Here is a 15,299-nt window from a genome sequence, read left to right as displayed (position 1 = left end):
CTCACATCCTTGGTTCAATTATATAAACGTGCTTTATAATGGATATCTGAATCTGGCGAACTGTAGCATACTCTTGACACTAAGCACTTTGAATATTGTTTATAATTTCTTCCCTAGATGAGCAGCCAGTACCTGCAGTATCTTTTAAGAGGAGATGATTAGATGAACATGCAAGTATGTTTTCCAAGTGGACATGAGAAGCACTGTGCTAAGAGACCACTAATAAAAACAGGGACGCTATTGCAACTGGTGTGATGAGCTATTAGCTTTTCTCTGGATCAGTATGGTTACAGGAGACACTGCTGTAGGAGGTGCTATTCTTTGAATAAGACATTAAAAATGATGTTTTGACTACTTGGTATATGATCTCATGCACTGTATAGGTAGTGGTATATTCCACATTTTATTTGAGCTGATGAAGTATTTTCTCACTTCTCCAACCAATCTGTTGTGTAGTGGGGCTACTGGCACATATGGCAGCCGCGAGTGATCTTAGTAATGGATGAAGTTAGTCCCTTCATGCAGTATATGTGAAATGTACTGGGATCTTTTCGGATGAAAATCCATATACAAATTCATTCTATTCTCATTCTTGAAGAAGAAAAATTATTAGTTTTTGGATCCCTCCTTCCACTTTTATTTCAAGATCAGTGCCATTGAGCTCAGTTACAAATATCTTACATACAAAACAACAAAGAAATATTCTTTGAAATGCCCCATACAAAATCACCTCCAAAATTGTCACCCTTGATAAAAATGAGCAAGAAACAACAAGTTATAAAAAATCCACACAGATAATGGGCTCTATAGCAAAATAGAATAGATTTTAACTTTAGTAATGATGCATTGGAATCAACCAAAATTACATATTTCTGAAATTATTATTTTTTTTAATTCCACAATTGTTGGCTCCCCCATTTTCAGCGCTTCATGCAACCTCCCATTGTTAGGATAACAGCACAGCCTTTTTTAGAACATTTTACAAGATTGGAGAACACAGTGGGTGTGATCTTATACCCAATAAGATCACACACAAACTTGGACTGGAGCACATTACGCGGAATCTTATACAATACTTCCATAGAGAATCTTTACAGATCCTTGATACCTTTTGGTCTGTGCTTATGGTATGGTCAGTACCTGCATCGGAGGTTGCTGCTGGAAGAGGTGTTAGTGGGGCCAGCAGGAGGCGCTCACCCTGAGGTCTATGTGGGTCCTAATGCCCCAGTATAGTGACGGGGACACTATATTGTAAAAAAGGCACTGTCCTTCGGATGAGATGTAAAACTGAGGTCCTGACTCTCTGTGGTCATTAAAAGTCCTAGGTTGTTGTTTCCCAGGTGTAACCCCGGGATCCCACTGAGAGCTGGTGTGTGGTGAGTGTTCTGGCGTACTATGGCTGCCATTGCATTATCCAGGTGGGGCTACACATTGGTGGTGGAGGGGAGTCCCCACTACCTGTAAAGCACTTTGAGTGGAGTGTACTTAGTAGAGCCAATGACCTCAACAAGGGGTCTAGGACCAGTGGAAGCAAAACAGCTCCATAACATCAAAGACTCTCCACCCCTGTTTTACAGTAGGTATAATGTTTCTGAATTCACATCCTACTTTTGTATGAAACCCACCACTGGTGTACATGGCCAAAGAGCTCTTTGGTCTCATTTGATCATAGAACCAGGAGGCCAAAGCCTTTTAGCAAAATCCAGACATGTATGTTTACTGGTTGCTCTCAATAGAGGTTTTTCTCTAGCCACCCTTCCAGAGAGACTTTTCTTTGGCTCACAAACCATCCTCCACATCATACTGTATATCAAATTTTCTTTTTCTGAGGATTGTGGCTGTTTCTATTGCATACTATTCTAATGGGTACACACTCTTACTGTTGTCATTTAAAGTGCAACTAGAAGAATAACTGCAGCCAACATTTAATGGTTCTTGTAACCCCAACACTACACTGGCCTAGAACAGATAATCGATTAACATTTTAACAGTGCATTATATTCAGCTGATTGAAAATTGGCCTAAAGAAGATAGATTATTGAAAAAGATGAATTCACAAGAGTTTTGACTATTTTACACTCATATTTTTGGTTTGAGAAAGATTTCAAATCTGAAGACTGCAGGACTAAAGAGACAGCTTGCAGAACTGCTCAGTTGAAATCATAGTTAGAGCTAGAGTTAGGGTTATCATTCCCACACTACTTAGACATTTTTTTACACTCGGTGCTGGAATTGGGGGACACAGGTCAGCTTTAGGGTGAGTGAAATTTGCTCCTGTTTTTTTTTGCATTTCCGCAATCTATATCTGAGCCTCTCTGGGCATCAGATTTTGACGTCTTCTGCAAACCAAAAGCTGCTAGTGGGAAACAATTCAGACCATTGATCAAAACTCTTGCAATCAAATGAGATTCGATAATGCTCGGTGACAACTTTTGATCCCACGACTCAGTTTTGGGATACAATTACAGCACACTTCACTGCGCCACCCAGACCCCAGAGAGTTTCTGGAAAAAAAACAATTCAGATAGGACTACAAAACCACCCGTCCTAAACCTGACTTGGGGCCCCAAAATCCAGCACTGAGCTTAAAAATTGTCTAAGTAGCGTGTGAAAGCTAACCTTTACCCTATCTAGGCTGTCAACTTGAGCAATTCCGCTTTCTGTATCTGAACCTCTCTGGGCATCAGGTTTTGACATGTTCCCCAATCCAAACAGCAGGAGTGGGAAACAATCGAGACCCTTGACCAAAGCTCTTGCAAAGGAGCTAGTGTCAAAAATGCTTTGTTATAAATTTTGATTTGACCGTCTCAGTTTTCAGATATAATTACTGCACAGTGCACCGCACCATCAAGGACCCTGAGGGTTTCCGAAAAAAAATAATTCAGAGGAGAGCAAAATAATCAGCGTCCTGAACTTCACTTGGGACCAAAACTCCAACGCCTAGCTTAAATTGTCTAAGCAGTGTGTGAATGCTAACCCTAATCCTACCTGGGGCGTCAACTGAGCATTTTCACGATCAATATCTGAACCTCTCTGGGCATCAGATTTTGACATGTTCCCCAAACCAAAAAGTATGTGGGAAACAATCCAGACCATTCAGAAAAGATCTTATAAGTTAATATGATTCAATTCTGCTTGGTCACAAATTTTGATTTGACAGACTGTTTTAGGATACATTTACCATGTGGTGCACCACGCCATCCAGCCCCCTGAGAGTTTCCCAGAAAATATTCAGATATGTGTAAAAAAATAAAAATAAAAAAAATAATCACTCATCCTAAACTTGAATTGGGACCAAAAATCCGGCGTTGAGTGGGAAACAGTCGTGTGTTGTACATTTATAAGAAAAACCACTGGGACAATGCTGCCATGAAGGTGTGGCATGAGTTTGTACATAATAACCAAAGCTTTAATTACTGTGATTTGGTCTCATTTATTCATGCATTGTTCCTGGAAGGCCTATACAAAGCTAATTGTGTAAATACAGTGGCCCTGAAGTTGGAGTCATTTATTAAATTGAGATTGAATTAATTTGCGTATGCAAATGAGTTTTCATAATTAATTGCCACTTTCAATAATCAGAAGCCTTAAAATACATCTCAGCAAGTTACTGAAATATTTTGCTCTTTAACACTTACTAATAATTTACAATACAAAAGTACAGTATGTCAAACAATATCTTTACCTTTTCTTAACATTAAGTAATGACCACCACGTCGTTTGCCATTGACAGGCTGGGGATCAAACATTACCATTTATATGATATAAAAAAGTAACGAGAAAATAATTCTCCATTGTTGTTCTCCAAGGTTATAACATACTGCACTAAACATCAAATATCTTTGTGAAATAACCATATTTCCTTGTAACTGTATAACAGTTGCAACTTGTTGTAACAGGAGCCGGGCTTGGCTCCCATGTAGTGCATAGTTTAGGACCCCGTGCAGACGGTATAACCTGGAAGAGACTGGAAAAGGGCTACTGGGAAAACACGGATAGGAATGGAAGGGATGGTAAACGGGAAGGTGCTGACAGTGATCAGGTGCAAGGGGGAAGCGCAGGCCAACAAGTCAAAAACAGTCCAAGGGAGAAGTACAAAATCCAAAGCCAAGTGATCCATACAAGACAAGACAAGGTTAAAATCCGGAACGGGATCCAGAACGGGAACAGGGGGGTCAAAACAGAATAATGAGGGCAGGCGCTCCGAGCCCCGGACTCAGCTGGGTCAGGACACCGATCAGAAGCCTAAATCTTCAAGCCGCAGATGTAGGGCCACTTGATGCTAGGCAGGGCCTCCATCTTCCAATGCAGAGCCCTGAGCTTCCGGAGCACCGGGTTTAAATAATACAGTGAATCCAAGGTGTACGTGATCATGAAACTAAAACATAAAAGGGTCGGAGCGCCGCCTAGAGGAGGGATGACGATCGTGACACTTGTAACATACATACAGTACATCTTACCATTTTCAGAAACTTCCTCGTAATAAGAGGACACTGGCAAGCCAGAATGAGCCCTGGGTTTGACATTCTGTTGTGGGGCACATACGCTAGCACACAGCAGGGCAAAGTAGAGTAGTTAATTAATTTAATTATCTATGGCAGCATGTCTTTGGATCATAGGTGAAAACCAGAGGACTCAAAGAAAACCTATGTGGATAATAGGAGAGTCAAAACAGAAGACACCCCTGTCTAAAATCAAAATCAGGACCCAAGAAATGTGAGACTGCAGGACTAACTCCCACAGCACAATGTCACCCAACGTGTGATAGAATTCTGAAAAACAAAGTATACATAATGAGCATGTAAATAATTGCATGCAGTTTCAGTGCACTAAAATATTATTGGTTATAAACCATATTGCAATGTGTGTCAAATATAATCTAGACTTCATTGTAACATCGTCTTTGTACCTTTTTAACAATTTATTAAAGGACTGAAAATGCATAAAATAATTTGCATTTAATCTTGAATGACTTAACGAGGTCCTACTGGGTTCTTCTTCACCAATAAAAATCTCCAATTTAGAAGTTTAATGTTGAGAGCAAGAAAAGAATGACTGTGAGAGCTTGTAACACGTCTGAAAAAGAAATAATAAAAACTAAATGATATACTGTAGAGGTTCCCCACTGTATTTGCAGTCCTGTATCAACCTTTAGAATATTACAGGAAATACTGAGTTGAATATTTGGTTAGGGGTATATACTCCTTTGGCTTCTAAATATAAGTTTTTAGCATGAAAAAAAAATTGAGACTAGAATTGCATTATTCTTTAAACTATTGTTACTTAAGCATTGTTACAAACAGGTGTGGGGAGAGGACAAAAAAGATTAATAACAGGGAAATGAATGAGCGGATTAATCAATAAGTAAAACAAATAATCCTAACCCAATTTGTAAAGATTTAGCCAAGATTATACCTAAGCAGTTTGTATAGTAAGAGGCATGTGAATTCTTTATCCTCTAGCACAGCTTTTGTGAAAAGAGTAATAATTAAGGCACACTTGGTAAAACAAAAACTTATTAAAAAACACTATACAGTACACAGACTAAACAACACACATCACAAAAATACAAGTTACTATATCTACAGGTTTACAGACAAGGCTTTCCACTAGCCTATGTCTAGACCAACCAGAAATGTCCCAGACCGCTACCAAGTATTCAAACTCATAAGGTCTACAAAGACCAGAATAAGATAAAGCAACTTTCTACAATAAATAGATACAGTTTGTGGTTTATTTTGTCTCTTCGTAAACCTGGATGCCACAAAATGAAAGGGAACTTGTCTCCCTATTCTAAAATGCACCCACAAACCAGGAGAGGCTTTATTTAAACCAAGGGACTTTTCCCCGATTCCCTAACAAACTCTGAATAGCAATCTCGTTTAGGAAGGTTCAAATACTTAGCTCTAATCTGCTCTTTATGGATATATCTGGATGAGGACATCTCTCCTGGAACATATTTTATGTTCTGTCCTCCTGTCTCCTCTCTGTTCGCTTTAAGATAAGATCACTTTATTAGCCCTATACAATTTCTTGCATTAGGAATCTGTCTTTTTCGCATACCCCAGCTTGTGCTCCATGAGATGCAGACACACTAATAGGGGGAGAGAAGCCTGGGATCAGAGCGCAGGGTCAGCCATTTATACAGCGCCCCTGGAGCAGTTGGGGTTAAGGGCCTTGCTCAGGGGCCCAACGGAGTAGGATTCCTCTGCCGGCCGCGGGATTTGAACCAGCAACCTTCCAGCCACAGAGCCACCACTGCGCCGTTTCTTTTTCTAAAGACTTTCTCTGCGTCTCGGTCTTCTATTCTACCTTTTGGACACACTTAATCATTTACTCAGAACTTAACTAACCAGAAGATTCTTTTGATCAATGTATCTCACACACAGTACAACTAGCAAACCCTTGGATTGAAGCTCTAAGAAGTGGAATGTTGACACTAGTTAGGACCTACCCACTGTCTCTAGATACCTTGAGACACTTCCATGGTTACCTACGGTACCATAGTCAGCAAAAATCCAGTTGTTGTTTTTGTCTTGTGGAATACATTATCATGCAGTTCACAATTCCTATTTGAATACAACATATCTTACCTGGTATGTGCAACTCAAATATCCAGTGCCTAAAACGGACACACTACATTTGTTCTTACTCCAGAATCCTCATTCATCAATCCTGATGGTTAGACTAAATCACTGAGAAACAGATTTCAGCATATGAAGGTACATGTGGTTTCATGTATTTTTCATGAACTGTATTAAACCAAGCTCATAAACAAAATCATTCATATGTTTGTCCCGTAGTTGAATTTTCTGTGTGTTATGTGCCATCATGTGGCAGCAGTTGGTTATTGCCATGAGAAAGGTCTATAGGATTACAATTTCCTCCACGTAAAAGTGTTGGATTTTTTAGACAAGCATAATTCATTTGAATCATGCTTCATTAAAATAGAACAGGAAGCACTTCAAAGTGTTGTGGGAGTATGGAGCAAGCTAACAAGCCATTTGGTTGAATCTTTTACTTTGGCTTTCTTCAAGAACCAGCTAGGTGACGTATTTAGACGTTGAGGCCTTTTGCTTATATGGGTTATCAAGCTTAATTAACTAATAATTATAACTTACAACACTAATATTTTTCAAGTTCACTTAAAATACCTTAACATTTATTTTTCCTATATACTGTATATTCCTAGGAGATAAATCTACTTCCTTCTTGTTTTCATTCTTTTTGATATCTTGTAATTCACTTTGGACCTTTACTTTTTATTATATCACCATTTTGTCATTTAGCTATGTTCATGAGAGTGCTAGACTGTTTTGTCTATTTCCAATCATTTTGTCTTTCATGTGCTCCAATCAAATTGTTTGAGTGGTCACTGCATAATGGGTACATATACTGTATGTCACTTGTGATGAAATGCATACACTGTAAGCCAAGTACATTGTTACATTGCTGTCAGTGTTTGACTGGTGGACGTGGTTAATATCATTTGGGGTTTATAAACCCACCCTTACCTCATGCAAAACGGAAGTAGGAAAGCAGAAGAAAAAGAAAATATCCACCAGAGGGCACCAAATGCATACCTTGAGGGAGACTTCATGAACCCTTCTGTTCTATAAGGAAAAAGAGTAATATCTCCTTTTTTAGACAAGATGCTACATGTAAACATTTTAACATTTTCTGAGTTGTATTGATTTTCAATAGTCTGTAGTAATCAAAAAAGAAATTACCGGCATGGGCATTTGTCCTCTCTTTCAAGCCTAGTGAAGAGAAATTGACCTTTCATTTTGAAAAAGGGGAAATGTACTTAAGAGTTCAAATTTAATTTCACTCAAGTCAGTTCTGGACATGACCATATGGGCCAAATAGCCTCCTCTTGTTTTCTAAACTTTCTTATGTCCTTATTTTTATCCTTAGTTTTTTCTTGTCTGCTATTTAACAATCTCAGTGTTAACAAATACAGAGTTGTGTATCAGACAGGAAAAGTAAATAGTACATTTCAGCCTATCAATTATAAGGTCAGCCTTGCAAATTACAGACAGACCACAATATCATACAGCATGAGTAAAACTTAATATGAAAGGCAAAGCCTGAAATGGAAACAAGATGTATAGTACATAGTCTCTTATTCCTTTTTAATATGCATGAACCAGTTTGAAACTATTTTTTCATTGTTTTGTTTCAATTACTAAAGTTAAAACAAAGGTGATATATATATATATATTTAAATCGCATTAACATCATTTACACAGATTAAAGTTTTGTAAGTCAATCTATATTTTTTTAAAGCAACTGTGATCCACTAAGGGGACTTTCTGCAGCAACAAGAACATTATAAATGTTAATATCAGGGGTTTTAAGGTTGACAAGGGTGATCTTTTACCTTTCTAATGTTGTATCAGAAGCATCTCATCTTTGTATAAGTCTCACAAGCCTAAATACTTACAGTCGGCCACAAATCATGCTAAATACAGTCACGGATAAAAAGATGCACCTCAACATTTGCTTTCAAATACAAAAAAAAACTACATTTAAATATTTCCATCTCTAATATTGAAAGATGCATTAGAAACTTCACGAATGTGAGACTGTCCTTTAACCCATCGGGCACGTTTGGTTGCTACAGTAGGGGAGTGGAACCTCAAAGAAGAGAGACCGACCAGCATCAGGAACAGCAGTTAGAGTCCAGATTGACATACTGATGTAGAGACGTGCTTAGATCAGTCATATAAAGTAGTTCAGTCAACAGTGCCCTATAAACAGAATAGTCAGCATGGGATTTTAAGCTATTGCAACTCAGGGGCCAGATGTTGGCAGAATGGGGCCAAGGGTGAAAAGAGAAGACATCGGGGGCAGTGTGAACAAGAGGCTGTATCTTAATGGAACTATTTCTTGTGCTACAAACCTTGCCTGCTTGTCTCGACTATGATCGTGGAATGCCTTCACTGTGCTGTACCTCTGTCTCTCCAGCTTTGTACCACACTTTGCTTTTGACCAGAGATCTGCACTATTTGCCTACATCACAGCTTACCTGCATGCACATCACCCCTCTGCCTGTGTCACAAACGTCACGTAGAACATAATTCACAGCATCATTGTAATTCTTCCCATGGCACAATGCTATGCTACCTCCACCCAGAAACCACTTACAGTTGCAAGAAAAAGTTTGTGAACCCTTTGGAATTACCTGGATTTCTGCATTAATTACTCATAAAAATGTGGTCTGATCTTCAACTAAGTCACAATAATAGACAAACACAATCTGCTTAAACTAATAACACACAAACAATTGTACTTCTTGTCAGTACTGAACACTGAATTTAAACATTCACAGTACAGGCTGGAAACAGTATGTGAACCCTTGTATTTAGTAACTGGTAGAACCTCTTTTAGCAGCAATAAGCTCCACCAAATGTTTCCTGTAGCTGCTGATGAGACTTGCACAACAGTTATGAGGAATTTTAGACCATTCTACCTTACAAAACTGTTTCTGTTCATTGGTATTTCTGGGATTCCTTGCATGAACAGCTCTCTTTAGGTCATGCCACAGCATCTCAATTGGGTTGAGGTCAGGACTCTGAGTTGGCCATTCCAGAACACAAATGTTCTTCTTTTTAAGCCATTCACCTGTTGATTTACTCCTGTTTTGGGTCATTGTCTTGTTGCATCACCCAACTTCTAGGCGCTCCGTCACCTGAAGCTATCTTGAAATTCTCCTGTAAAAGTTCTTGATACAATTTTGAATTCATTGTTCCCTCTATGATAACAAGCTGTCCAGGCACTGAGGCAGCAAAGCAGCCCCAAACCATGATGCTCCCTCCACCATGCTTCATCGTTGGGATGAGAATTTGGTGTTAGTGTGCAGTAGTTTTTTTCCTCAACACATAGCGTTGCACATTTTTACCAAAGAGTTCAACCTTTGTCTCATGCGTCCACAGAACATTGTCCCAGAGGCGTTGTGGAACATCCAGGTGGTCTTTTGCTAACTTGAGACATGCAGCAATGTTGATTTTTCTAGAGCAGTGGTTTCCTCCATGGTGTCCTTCCATTAACACCATTCTTGGTCAGTGTTTTACTTATAGTGGACACATGAACAGAGACTTTGACAAGTTCAAGAGATTTCTGCAGATCCTTTGCGGTTACCCTCGGGTTCTTTATCACCTCCTTCAGCATTGCACGCTGCGCTCTTGTCCTGATCTTTGCAGGACGCCCACTCCTAGGGAGAGTGGCAACAGTACTGAATTTCCTCCATTGGTAGACAATTTGTCTTACTGTGAATTGATGAACACCCACGTCTTCAGAAATGCTTTTGTAGCTTGTTCAAGCTTTCTGCATCTCTACAATTCTAAGATCCTCTGATATTTCTTTTTGATCAGGACATGGTTCACATGAACAGCTGTCTTGGGTAACATTCATCAGAATCTGAATGTAAGAGATCTTCGAGATGTTCTGTTTGTAACTTTGATCTCCTTTTCTTAGAAGTCGGTTATCTTTGTCTTCTATTTCATATTAATTTTGCTTTGCAAATGCCCTTATCCAAGGCAAACAAACACCAGTCTCTATTATCTGTGTTCTCTTTCTTCTTTTTTTCAGCATGGAATAAACCTATTACTTGTTCTATTATCTTTATTTGTATTTCATCCTTTATTGCCAATCACAAACTAAACATATTTTAGAAGTGAAAGTGATATGAAAATCAGTTCTTCACCTGTGTAGTGTCTGACTACAGAGAACAGATCTGCAATATAAATGACAGGTTTTAGTCTATAGTCCTGTTCAGAAAAACTCCATACTCCAAAGGTTTTTAAATTGTACTTTTGAATGTTGCATATCCTGTTCATGAGCAGACAAAGCATAAAATCATGTGACAAACTCATGACATTTGTTTCCTGGTAATACAACTTTAGAAAACTGGAAGGAGGTGGAAACCTACAAAAGGTGAATAAAAGAATTAAGAGCAACAGAGGTGTGCAAAAGTCTTTTCAGTGGCCACGGACACAATAATGGCAATGCAAAAAGCCATTCTCAGGCCAAACTAATATCCCAGATAAGCAAGTTCATTGATTAATAACAGACACATGATAGAGCTGTAATGCCTGTGCAGCAGACAACAGCTGAATCCATTGAGTGGAAAGCAACATGCATAGAAGGAATCATTAACTTACATTGATTTACAAAAAAGAGAGAATGCCATTATCCAGTTGATGGTAAACATTCACAGCATTATGAAATAGTTTAAGGATACTTTATTTAGTTTCTAATTTTAAATTCCTTAAAACTGTATATAACCCTTTTTATCCTGAATGATCAGGAAACTCTTTACATGTAAGGGGTGACCCATTTCATCCCATACTGATTGATGTACAGCATCCATCAGAGTGATGGATGGTTGTCTTTCTGGTCAACAGCTTTACTACACATCAGATGAGGAAGAGAGGTGAGAAATGTCTTGACTGAATTAAAAAGTGGACTACAGGTATTTCATATTGTGCAAGTCCAGAGTGTACTTTAGCCATCTCATATCGTATTTTTACTTTGTAAAAACGAGAGAAGACAGCCTTACTTTCGACCACTAGATGGCAGCGTAATCAAGACAGATTTCAAATATGCAAGGAAAATAGTTTTGTGTTTTTTCTAAAAGGCAGAGGAAATCAAACATTCAGAGAGGCCACCCTTCACTATCTACTGAAGATCATTTTCATGTTTTTCATGACAATCAGATTTAATCCGAAATATTTTAGCTTATTATCATGATTTGCCAAAAAGAACATGTATACAGTACCCCAGTGAATACATTGGACACTTTGTAAAATACACTATCAATTTCTGAAATCAATTCAAAATTAAAATAATGAAGATATTTAGACAATTTATCCTAAATAAATCTAAGTGTGGAAGAAATAGCAAACTTGATTTACATAAACATTTTCTATTCTGATCAACGTGTTCTGCTTGGGTACATTAGGTCAATTGCAAAGATAAGCAGAAAGCAACATCATAAAATGATCAAACTAATTGTAATAAGGAAAAAAGAAGATGTAACTTCAGACTCGTTGGATGCCACTTTACAGTGGTCTATAGCTGGATTTGCAGTAAGGAGAATTCATGATTTTGTTAAATTGGCTTAATTCATAGTGCTACTGCTTCCAGGTGCCTGGGAAAAGCTGTGAAAGCACAATCTTTTACCTGAATGAGGATCATTAGAAATGTAGCTAGCATTGCTGTTATGTAAGATTTATGTTCACTTGGAATGAACTCAAGGTAAGAACTGCTACCCAGTCTAAAGATTATTAAACAAGGGGATTAATGTAACTCGGCAGGGACACACACGTACACAGGGAGCCCAGATAGACACACACTACAGTACAATAGCCTGTAATGTAAATACAGCAATGCAACCAATAAATCAGATTCACAGCCAGTCTGCGAGCTGACAACAGAAATCATGCGCACGCTTACTTTGAAACCGACGATACACAACGACGAGATCAGCACAGCAGAGACCAATGAGCACCCTGTTCGAGCGCATTATTTCAAGAATAGCAGGACACTCCCGATTCGCGCAAGTCCATTGCAGTCAATAGAGTCAAAACAGTCCATACACGGCATCGACGATGAGATATTTCTCTATGTGGGTTTTCAAGAAGGGATCAAACTCGCTGATAACTTCGAGGACACCCATGAAGTTCCCGTTGTCCTGGCGCCCGAACGTTTCGCTCTGCTAAAAACTTCCAACACTGCAACCACCCTTTCCAAGACGTTAGTCCAATATTCATATTCACTGTCAAACGGTATTCTTAGTTCTGAATCTATTAGACCATTATCAGCACAGCGCATAACGTATGCAACCATACCCTTTCTATGGCGCTCCGACACTTCGTGTTCAGCCAAGCGTGCGGCGGCGGCATTTCTCCAGTCACTATAGCCTGCGGTCAGTCCGGACTGATCATCGCTGTCCCCAAATAATTTACATGCGAAACAAAGCACTGCACCTTTCCAAGGAGAATATAGCAGCCATTCTCCTGACACACTCGCCATTTCCGAGTTTCCCTTTGAAGAGGGCTTTAGAGAAATACCTCTTTTGGAGTTCGTCGTCTTTCCGACGCTGCAACACCAGCGTCTTGGTTTTGACACGATTTCGGGCCCCATCTAGCCCAGTATGCCCGCATCTGTCCATCTATTGTACCCCAGCATGCTGGGTCCGAGCCGTAGGAAGCGGCAGCTGCTGTTGCAGCCTCTGTTAGCTCCACGGCAGCAGGTGCAACAGCCATGGCTCCGACTCGGACACGGCTCGTTGGTCTTGTGGGGATGGTGGTGGCGTTTCAGATGGCTCTGCCTCTGACTCATGTTCCTGTGATCCCGTTGCGGGAGCTGGCTCGTCCTCATGAGCGGCGTGGATGTAGACTGCGCCCAGGCTCGAGTTCGCTGCAGCTCACTTTTTCAACCGCGGTTGTCGTAGCACTGGCCGCAATGTTAGCCGTAAATTCAGGATCGGGGTCCGGCTCAGCAAACTTGAAATAACCAGTCAATCTGGGGATCTTTTTAAGTAGATCCTGCTCTTTCAACCGCCGTGCTGTTCGCACATTTTGAGGCTGGCTACCGTAAACTTGCACCAGAGATCACTCGATGAATCCGCCAAAATAAATTTGAACTGCAAACCCATTGCATCTAACCAATCATTAGTTCACAAATTATTCAACGTTTTTATGGACCAAGGGGGGCCCACAGGTCCGTTTAAAAAAAAATATCCCGGCCAATCAGAGGCCCCTGATCAGGCCCAGAGGTCCGTTTGAAAAATACTCTGGCAAATCAGGTGCCCTGATCAATCCGGGGCCCCTTGGCTACAACCTATGTTAACCTATGCGTTAATCCGCCCCTGCCTGTCAGTTTCCCCTGGCAGAGCTCTCTTTTTAGCCAGATAACAGAAATTAAAATTCTCCTTCCCATGCAACTTACTCTTCCAGCAGCTGGATGACTTTCCTTTCTCGTCTTTTTGTTATCAAAAACTTAATTTGAAGGTGCTTGCAGTCTCCGTGTTATGCCAGAATGACAAGGGCATACATATTGTTAACACAAGATGTGATGCAAACAATTTTTTACAGATGCGAGGTCATCCTTGCTTTGAGTAACCACTGGGATACACATCAAATGCAGGAATAAGTTTACAAGTAACTTGATTGCTATAATTTTAAGATTATCATGGTGGTACATAAAATATATTAAAAAAACAATCCTTCACTAGAAAATATGTTACATGGCTCACTATGTAAGAAATAAAATCTGAAATTCAGCTCCAAATCTCACTGTGGTATTCACTTAAAACAGGTGAAATGCAGTCTTGAGATTTGTTTCTTGTTATAATACAAAGGACATCATTCTGATCATAATACCATCACCTGCCTTTAAAAGAAAAAAGTACAAAATACAAAATAGGATAGAAATCTATTCCAGGTGTGATGAAAGTAACCATTTTTTCATCATTGGGAATGTCAAACAAGAGTCTTTGTAACACTGCAAACATGAGTCCAGAAGGTTACGTTGACAATGACATTTAAAATGGTCGTTTACTACAAAAAAACTCACTTATACCCTAATCTATGCTTCCTAAAATCTTTCTGTAAACCCACAATTACATGACCAAAGACACACTTTAAAGAGCTCCATATAGCTACAATTTTGGTTTTTGATTAGTTTTAAATTTTTTTTATCTCCATTTTAAGATAATACCTGAAGCTCATCTAGTCCGTCCAGATCAGTCCCACTCCTGCCTGACATCCCATTTTTTTCACTACCACATATTTATTGTTCTCTACAGCGTATACAGTATATTGTTCTGGCTGTTACTATTTATTATGTACTGTAGCATTTTGTAATGTACTTTCTACATTGTGTGGTGTTGTCCATTGTACTGTGCATGTCCCAAGAGATCGGCACATATAAGAATTCTAATGTATATGTACATATACAGTATATGCCAATAAACTCCTCTACCTCTATCTCCAACAGGCATCGCACCTCACCCCCATCCTTCACCTTGCGGGCAGCAAGCCCATTAAAAGGCTGGGTTGAGGATTGCTCTCTCCAGGTGAGGGGGGAACAGCTGCCCCAAGAGGAGCAGTTTAAGTACTGCAGGGTCTTGTTCACGAGTGAGAGCAAAGTGGATTGTGGGATTGACCAGCGGATTGGTTCAGCAGCTAAAGTACTGCTGACTCTGTACCAAACTGTTTTGGTGAGGCAGGGGTTGAATTTTCAGACAAAGCTCTTGGTTTTCCAGTCGATCTACGTCCCTATCATCACCC

At 39.6% G+C, this 15,299-nt stretch overlaps 1 long non-coding RNA gene across 1 annotated transcript; it reads right to left on the bottom strand.

Moving 5' to 3' along the window:
- Nucleotides 1–613: 613 nt before the first annotated feature.
- LOC148655626 (uncharacterized) lies at nucleotides 614–13,722 on the bottom strand. The gene is made up of 2 exons (XR_015940756.1): nucleotides 7,941–13,722; nucleotides 614–7,806 (listed from the first exon to the last, which is right to left on the bottom strand). It is a non-coding gene; the product is annotated as an uncharacterized LOC148655626 (long non-coding RNA).
- Nucleotides 13,723–15,299: the final 1,577 nt, after the last annotated feature.

Source organism: Lepisosteus platostomus, chromosome 8 (genome assembly GCF_059453375.1).
Source record: "Lepisosteus platostomus isolate fLepPlt1 chromosome 8, fLepPlt1.hap1, whole genome shotgun sequence".
Lineage (NCBI taxonomy): Eukaryota > Metazoa > Chordata > Actinopteri > Semionotiformes > Lepisosteidae > Lepisosteus > Lepisosteus platostomus.
Note: the sequence above shows the minus strand (reverse complement) of the source record. Positions and strands in the feature narration are given on the sequence as shown.